This window comes from Emydura macquarii, unplaced genomic scaffold (genome assembly GCF_026122565.2).
Source record: "Emydura macquarii macquarii isolate MOO-44397 ecotype Brisbane River unplaced genomic scaffold, CSIRO-AGI_Emac_v2 contig_2975, whole genome shotgun sequence".
NCBI classification, from domain to species: Eukaryota; Metazoa; Chordata; order Testudines; family Chelidae; genus Emydura; species Emydura macquarii.
Genome location: NW_027133112.1, coordinates 1201301 through 1210820, shown reverse-complemented (window position 1 = coordinate 1210820; position 9520 = coordinate 1201301). Strand labels below are relative to the sequence as shown.

The following is a 9520-nucleotide window of genomic DNA, read 5'->3' as shown; positions in this document are numbered from 1 at the left end:
CCTGCTGTGGAGGCGTGTGACGGGCTCTGGTCCCCCCTGCCTCCCTCCTGGCATTCAGTGCAGGGGCAGAGGAGCTGAGCGGATGCCCTGGCTACCTGCCACAGGGGCGGGGTGGCTCCTCCTCCAAGGGCCTGGCTGGCACCCAATGACATGGTCACCCCACCCCCTCGGTATGCCACTGTCCGACAGACAGTCTATTTTGCCTTTTGTCTCTAAAAATAAAAAGAGCACACTGAGCCTGGTGCCCCCCCAAGCCTGGCACCCCAGGCAGTCACCTGTGTCACACACCCCTAAATCCGGCCCTGGCTGGGGTTCGTGGGCTGGTGAATGTTAAGAAGTAGGGAATTGGTTTATTTATCAATGTTTATTAATTATTAGTTAACCATATCTCTTTCCTTCCCCAGACCCTAGTTTCCTGTTCCCAATAAAGTCAAACCTCTTTGCTTACTGTTATCATTGGTGTGTCTTTCCTTTTCTGGGTTGGTTTTATTTATTCTGTTGTTCCCTGTGTACTAGGCATTACAATCCCTTGCCAGCTCGGACTATTCTTCATTTTGTCAAGGGACGGCTCCTCCCGCCCCCGTGTTCATGGCAGGGATGGAGGCACCAGAAAAGAACCCAGGGCCTGACCCATGCAAGGAGAAGGGAGAAGAGACACTCCAAATATTGGTCATAGCAAGCACCAGGTCCAGAAAAGGGAAGTGGCTTGAGCCAGAACTCAGGGGAGGGGTTACACTAGCAACGTTTCCCATCTTTGTGCCTTCTCCCCCCATCATTACAGGCTTGGAATTGATACTAGAATGTTCTTAACCAAACACAAACATCTCCTGGTTTCAGTTTCATTATGAGCTTGATACACAGACCATGCAGGGATACACAGAGGAAAGCACCCATCTGTCCAAGCAGAAGATGGAGAGACTCCTGGCTTGTGCAAAATTTACTCATTCAGACTCAAGTAGGTGACAGTGTTGAAAGCAAGGAGCATCCATGCAGCTGTATTCTCTTTGACTGTTATAGTTAGTGACAAATGATCTATCTGCATTACCCTCATCGCTGGACTCCTCCTTTCTTCTCCCTCACTTGTGCACAGCTCAGAGCCCTTCTATTGCATGTAGGCAATAGGCACTTGTTCATTTTTCTGAATATATTCTTCATCGTGGCTGGCTGGACTTGGGACCATTGAAAATGGTCCAAAGTGCATTAGAGAAACATTTTAGGCCCAACCATACAGCTAATAGACTATTGAAAATGTACTGAGTTATTGTACTGTAGTGTTTCTACTGCCCAGAGAGCAGAGACTCGTGTGCAATGAGCTTGGCCTACAGAAGCAACACAAAGTCTGTGACCCTTTAGAAATTATAGGAGACGACATGGTGTGCTACATGTTGGTGCAATAGCAGTGGGCACTCAGTTACACTGATGCAACCCCACTGGCTTCAGTGGAGTTTGACCAGTACCACAGAGCAGAATTTGGCCCTCAGTACCTGCCAGAGAGGATGCTAGACAAATAATTATTTCTGTTCTATATGATTTGGAAGCTATATTCAGAAAAATACTTTTGCCTCTTTTCTGAGTACACATCACAAAGAGCTCAGCAGATTGGGGTCAGAAAGACACACACATTCTGTCATGGTAGCAATCACTACCTGTTACTAACAGGTTTAACTATTAGCTGTAAATGATATTGCTCAGGTCCTTCATTAAGCAAATTGTGCTCTGCTTCCAAACAGACCAAACTTTGATACTTTCTGCCTGTTTGCTATGATTAGAAAATATATATGAACAATTATGAGGTATCCTGGCCAGGATATTATTGCATATTATATGTGTGTATTTCTCTTTTTCTGCTTTGCAGAACCAATGTTTTTTAAAGAAAGAAAATATGTCCTAACAGCAAACCTTACCACATGCAGTTTCAGAGTCTCAGACTTGCACAGAAGAGACAGTTGGGGGTTAAACAGGGAAGGAAGTGTGGTCTGGAGTTGGGGGAGAGGGTGGGGTAAAGTTTGGAGAAAGGGATGCAGGAAAACGGGCAGAGTTAAGGTTGCTTTCTCTGTGGTGTGTAGTGGCTGTGCCAGTGATGAAGGATGTGGCGCTGGATGGAGAAGAGGGTATGTAATATTGATTGCCTTAAACGTTTCCTTGCTATCCACATTTTATGTTAGGTCTGCTTTCTGCAGACCAGACTTACCTGACATACAACATAGTGTTTATGTGTCTTAATTGACAGAAATACTGCTTAGGAATTTACCACCTCAAGAAGACTGTGTGAAACATTCCCAGTTTAGCAGGTATTGTTCCTGTCATATCACCTTTTTTCTTGGTAAATATGTTGAAAGTTCAATAATTTGTGTTTAAAACAAGGGAACCAAAAATCAAGAAATACCAGAGGAAACACACAATCGGATAAGCCCAGATATTTTCCTTCCTTCTTCACATTATATGACTCATACAGTGTATCTGGCTGAACAAGATTTATAATAAGGAGTGATTGGTGCTGTTTATTCATTAGTATATCTGTTACAAGGAGCTTGATGCCCCAGCTTCTAACCCTTATTACATTCAGCTTCTGCGTCAGGTGAAAAAATATTCAGTATGGAGCAGATTCTCCAACTTCTGCTGAGGGCAGCAACCAGAAAGCATCAATCAGTGGCTCCCTGATTCTTTGCCCCCAGCACAGGATAAAGTAGTCCTGGAGCTGCTCTAGAGTAGACTGCTAGCTGCCTGAGGTCTTATTTATTTGTCACAATAAGACATGTAGGATTACACCAGGTCTGAACCAGTGTTTTCAGAAGCCCACAGCTACAGCAGTGGTCTTATTAGATTTCAGAGATTCCTTCTGAATCGGATGGGCACTACTGTGTTTCTCATGCCATTCCTGTACATTGGTGAAACACAAGCTCCTGTCCCTTGAACTAAAGGAGGTCACTTTATTACCTGCATGTAAGTAGCAGTCTTTTGTCTTTGGCACAAGCAGTTATTAGAGGGAGACATGACTGCACGGTTAAACGGTGTTTAATTACTTTATGTTACATCGGCACCACCTGTTCTGATGGGACTGGCAAGTTAACACTCTTGCATTTCTTAATTTGGAGTTATGTTATACTTTATTACATGGCAGACCTGTCCTGTTCTCTTGGGTTATTTCTTACCCCAACCAGTCCTGTTAGTCAAGTGGGAACTTCACTATGCTGTAATTAAATTACTATTAAATAAATCAAAAGCACCACTACAGGACAGTAATCCAGAAGCTGATGTAAACAACCATTACAACAAAAGGCAGTAATGGCTCGATGTTCAGGGGCCACTGATGTATGAGCCACCCAGAGTAAAACTCTCCATAGAAACAGTTAAACATGCCCTGCAGGAAATTCACTTACAGATCCATTAAAGGAAGTTGGGTGGGTTAAAGCACCCAGCCTTTATCTGGGCCATTAGACTTTTCTGAGCTTCCTTGTGTTGCAAAGCAGTTGCACAAAAGGAAGTTAGATGCTCAAGCTCACTTCTCCAGGCGATGTGTTCTTCATGAGCAGCCTTGGACTAGGGGTTTCCCAGGTGACAATAGAGTTGTCTGAAACTCCACAGGTTCCGAGTTCAAAAAAAGTTTAGTTATTTCAGAATTTGCATGGGTTCCAAATGGGAACAAAAACAAATACCCCAAAATTTCTCTGCAAACCAGCGATCCCTGGAAATTTAGTTTCAGCAATACCAAAATGGTGTTCTTGACACAAAATATGTGAAATCGACAAGCATGTCAATTTCACACAGCTGCTCTGCAGCAGGGAGCCTGGTAGTCTAATTAAGGGTTACCTGCTCAAGCTGGGGCTTTCAGGGTGTCCATGGTCCCTGTGGCATAGCTTGGAATCTGGAAGTACTACTAACTCTCCTATGGTCTGTGGCTCTGGGGCAGCCTCATCGGTCCATGCGAATTGCCCCAGGGCTTCCAGGCTCTCAGGCCAACTACCAGACTTCCTGCCATGGAGCCACCCCCCTCAAGAAACCTGGCTCCAGCCATGGCTCCCAGGCACTCTGCTGCGGACCCTGGAACACCAGCAGATTCCAGTGTAAACCTGCCTGTGTTTTGGCACGTTTCCCCAAATCTTACAGATGCAAAACGTTTTGCTCTAGCAAATTGGCATTTTCTGACAAAACTAAGTTGCAGCGTAATATTTCTGACCAGTTTAATGACGAGTACTGGGGGTGAGGATGGAAAAGGGGCACAGAGTTTGCTGGGTGATGAGATTGTGTGAGGCTTTAGAGACAAAGAAAAGCATAAGACAGCTGCTTCTGGGGACAGGACAGAGGTGCCTGATCTTGGGTTGCTGCATGAGGGATTTGCCTTTGTGCTTTGTCTCCAACCTTTGCTCATGGAAACAGGACTTATGTACATTTTATAAACAAACAAAAATAATATTAAGAAAGCACCTGACGATGCATCAGCAGTTTCTGCTCCAAAGGTGAAATTGCTCTGGGAAACCCTAAATTCTGCTACTACTCAGAAAAGGGGGAACGTAACACTACCCTTTTAAGATGATTGCATTCTAAAGGACCATTCCAGATGGCAGCTAATAGTTATAATTGTTTCTATGCAAAGTTAATTCCTAGAGATGGTTCTTTAGGGACACCTGGGCACAAAGAAGTGTAAAAGACTGGCTCATGAACCCACTGTACAGTTGCCAGCGGCACCCATCCAGTATTTCCCCCTAGGCCTGATTACTTAGAGCTTTTTATTTTTTTAATTTAAAACCAGAAATAGAAAGGCCAGTTTTTTCAGCTGGCTGTCTTCCAGAGAGCTGAATGCTGTATCTAGTTTCCAGTTCCCCACTGCTGTTCATTGTGTATTGAACAATCACATCACTTAACTCACTCTGCATACCTGTCAATTTCTTTTTAAAGGGAAGAGGGTTGATCTATTGCAAAGTCAGGGGAAGAGAGAGATCATCCCTTTGCCTTCCAAAGCCAGGAACATTTAGGTTTTTTGCTATGAACAGACAAACTGTCTTGAAATAATGGATTTGAAATCCTGCATAGCATAAAGCAAACCTGTCTCCTCTTTTCCATTTTTCTTCCTCTTCCCCACACCAATTTCACTGCACAGAGGCCATCCACAGACCTTACCCACCTCACAGGGTCTTACAGCCTGAACCCAATCCTCTAAACTCCAATTAAGCATCCCCTTAACCCATGCCCTGTGAGCCTGAATTTTTAATTGCAGTGTAGATATACCCTAGGAGACAACTGGCCACCGAAAGAACAGGGAATTTTTGACTCTTCCATCTCGTGATATCCTTGGGGTGCACCACAGTGGAAAAAGTGTCAGGTTCTCATATCCTACCAGAGACACTAGTTTGAAGCCAGGATCACATGTTTGCGCTACTGGGGGAGTAGAGAGTACTCAGTTTTCTTACTTAGTAATGTTTTATGTTTGTGTTGCAGTGGGGTAAGTGACCAAGTCCTGGAACCAAAAAGGGCCACTAACCAGAAAAGCAACAAGACTGATGAGACTAGTCACAGTTAGACAATTTAACAGCCAGGTGAGTGGGGACTTTACATGTAGGTTTTAAGAAACAACAGTGGTGGAGAAACCTAAAAACCTCATAAATTGACCAGAAAGTCTGTATTTAATTCTATCAAAATTCTTCACTGACTGCAGTCAACTGTGAGTAACTGTTTAAACAAGGCCTTTCTCCATTGTAAAAAGAGCTGGCAATATCAAACCAATGACTATGTACAACTAAGACTGTAGCGATTGGTACAACCACAAAATCTGCTAAGGATACCATTAGCAAGAAGCCAGGAGTTACAAGCCTTAGACAGATTAGTAGGAAGAGTGATTTATTCTAATACCTTTATATGACTATCTAATCGAAGTATTTGGATAGCCTCCCACAACATTCACATCCACCTCTGATTACAGATTAGGTTATCTGCATGATGGAGATAGCATTTTATGAGGCACTAATATGCTGGCTGAATGATAATTTGGAAAGGTAACAAGAAGTTTGGGAAGATTTCTTTCTAATTAACAGCAGTGCAAATGTTGGAAGAGATTAAATCAGAGTCTCTAATTACAAAAAGGGTGATGTGTCCAGATAGCTATTTTTTTAACATTTTCTCTTTTTTCTTTCCTGTTTTTCACCTTCCTTCTTCCTCTCCCTTTGGACTTCAGTGGTTTTATAATGAGATTAAAAGACAGTGGGTCAAATTCTACACTTAGTTAAGATGATCTAAACCTAGGTATAATATGGTATCAACTGAGTTACATCAGGGTGAATCTGGTGAATGAGGACAGATCTGATCCAGAATGAATTAAATACTCTAAATGCATATGTATTTCCTATTGTAAATATAATTTTTAAAATAAAAATATGGATTCTGAAAGGTTCTTTGAACTTTTCTGTATGATCACTATGGCTAGAATCCACAAAAGGATTTAGGCTTTGCCATGCTGAACGAATAGCTTTTAGATGTATAGAAAATCACTACAATAATAATGGGCTCCACAAAGCCTGAATTAGGCTCCCTATATAACAAATGGGGAGAGAGATGCTTTAGAATATTATCCATAAAAACTAGCATACTAAGTGGGGAGCCACCTAAATTAGTCACTAGGATGAGGGAAGGGCAGGATAAACTTTTAGCCTAATGATTAGAGCACTCACTTGGGATATGGGACCCCCAGGTTCAATCCCCACCTCTGCCTGAGGAGGCGAAAGGATTTGAACAGGGGCCTCCTACCTCTCAGAGCATGCTCTAAGCATGGGGCTATGAAATAGTTTGTTAAGGTGAAGTGGTTTCCTTCACTCTCTCCTGTCGACGCTTTTCCACTGTGCATAAATTAAGAGTGATCGGAACAAGGAGACCAGACCCTTGATCTCCCACCTCCCAAGTGATTGCTCTAACCAACAGGCTATAGAGTCTCTCTCTCTCTAGGTCAATGACTAAGCATTTATTCGAAGTGGCATGGCTTTAACAGGACTGATTGAGGAAGTCCCACATTAGAATATCCCAGAGCCCAGTGGTTAGGGCACTCACCTGAGAGGTGAGACATCCCTGTTCAAATCCTCTCTCTCCGTCAGCCAGAGGAGGGAATTAAACCTGGGTCTCCCACATCCCAGCTGAGGGCTTGTCTGTATTACAGGCACTATAGTGGCATAATTATGGAGCTGTAGTGCCATACCGTAGATGCTTCTTACAGCAGTGTAAGTGGTTTTCCATCGCTGTAGGTAATCCACATCTCTGCGTGCTGGTAGCTCCGTGATGGACGCATTCTTCCATTGACCTCATTGTGTCTATCCTGGGGGTGAAGGCAGCGTAGCTACAGAACTCAGCGGTGTGTGTAGTGAGGTGACGTGGCCTCCCTCTGAGACTGACGGGGAGGGACTGCAACACTCCCGCTGGTGGGAGGATTCAAACCAACCCTGCCCCTCCCCTCCACTGGAACCAGAGGGGTGGGGCAGGAAGTTAAAAAAGTGGGTCTTACAGCTCAGTTGTGCGACAGCCGAGGAAAGGAGCAGACATCTCTTGCCTGCTGCTGAGCTCTGCTCCAGACACTGAGCTCAACAGCACCAAGATCCCAGAAAAGCTGCCAAGACTAGAAACTGACAAGTACCCAGAGGAGTTATTGGGACTGCCACTGGCTGAGCATGCCAGGAAGACCAAGGAGCTCCAGGAGGTGGAGGTCCTCCCAAAAGGGGTAGTAGGAAATGGCCCCGGGACACCAGACAGTAGTCCAGTTCTGTTGTCAGAGTCTAGATCAGCATGTTTCAGTGGGATCCCTGCTGACCCAGTGGCAGACACATCCACCACCTTTAGGGCCCTGTGCTGGGACCTGGTAGAGTAGGGTCTCCCTGGGTCCCCCTATCCCCTGCAGCCACCCCAGCCCAGGGGTGGCTGCCTACCCACCTAGTACAAGAGGCCAGTGTTTGTATGCTATCTGCCTGATCCAGAGGGTAGGTGAAAGACTACTGATTGCTCTGCCCTACCCAGAAGGCCAAAGTCCTGTACAGACTGTTGTAGATTGTCAGGAGGTCCAGCAAAAGACTGCTTCTTGCTTTGTCCCTTCCCCATGGCCAGAGCCATGAACTGCTGAATGCTTATCAAAGACGGCTAATTCCCCTGTTAAGCATTGTGCTTATAGGCACCACGTAGTGAAGCAGTGTAATTGCTACACTATCCTACAGAGACTGGAGTGCACTTAAATTAAGAGTAAGGGAATTTAAGAGTGGATCTTTCACTTGCTGCAATAAAAAATGCCCCTCTGTTTCTGCCATCATCCAGCAACGTGTTATATTGCTTGAACGTCACACAGTCCATTCTGCAGCCTCCCTTTGAGATTCTTCCTTCCCTCAGAGACTAAACTATTTGATTTTTAGAATCTTGATATTACAAGTACCTGAGTAGCTCTTCAGAGTCCACAAACTCACAGACTACAGTCTTGGGCCTAAATAAAAGGCAACATCCTCTGAACTACAGTTCTATAATAAACTATCTCAAATATTCCTTTAATCAGATTAGTTACTTTCTCCTGGTCTGAATTTCTGGTCTGAGTTTGGAATGTGCATTAATAATTGGTTTGAAAAGGTGAGGGCTGTTCAGTTTTCACTTTCTGATCAGGCAAGGGGTTGTTCCATGAAAATAAAAGTGCCAGCATTGTGATGGATCTTATATAACTGAAGCAGAAAGCACACCCTCTATGTATGAACACCTCTATGAATAGCTTTGGCTCTCTTTCAGTATTTAGCTTGGAATCTATTCAGTATTTTTCCCCATTCACCTTCTGCAGTCATCACTGTAATGCATTCTTCATGATTCTGATTTTAAAATTAAATCCCGTCCCACACAGCAGCTTAATGTTACTATTCCAACAGAACTTATCCTCAGGTTTTACCCTCTTCCATCTTTTAGCTGAAATGTGTCATAGTTGCAGAAAATCTCTGTTCAACAGGGAACCAGGCCTTTATGACTATGCTACACTGAAGGGTCTTTTATCCAACCTGAGGCCTGTCAGCCCCTCACAGGGTTAGGCTTGAAGTAGGTGATTGGATCAGCATTGGACTCTTTAAAGGTCATTATAAAGATCAGTAATCAGTAAGAATAGTCTTGTTAGCTAGAGAAACAAAATAGGATCTGTGTCTGATCTTTTTTCAACAGAAAGAAATTACGTTACAGCAGCAATTTACTGTAGTAGCTTTTTGCACCATACACTTGCACTCCCCCTTTCTTTAAAGAACCAGAGATAACAAAACTTAATATTTCATATCTGCAAAGCACGGAATCCTCACAATGCCTTTTTGAGGGTATCATTTACCTCATTTTTTACACACAGGAAAACTGAAGCAAGAGAGGTTAAATTACTTGCCAATGTCAATTCATTAATGAAATGGCAAAGCTCAGGATTTTCTGCCATTTGGTCCCATTCTTGATCACACCACTTCTCAAAAACAACATTGAAAGTCACTAGCCAAGCCACCTTTGATGAAATAAGAAATCAGCCAAAATCTTTGTCCAAAACCCAAAT

General features: G+C 43.7%; 1 long non-coding RNA gene across 1 annotated transcript; it reads left to right on the top strand.

The window, feature by feature from the left end:
• The first annotated feature begins 867 nt into the window (after positions 1 to 867).
• Positions 868 to 5479, top strand: LOC137167708 (uncharacterized). The gene is made up of 3 exons (XR_010924173.1): positions 868 to 955; positions 2067 to 2111; positions 5437 to 5479. It is a non-coding gene; the product is annotated as an uncharacterized lncRNA (long non-coding RNA).
• Positions 5480 to 9520: the final 4041 nt, after the last annotated feature.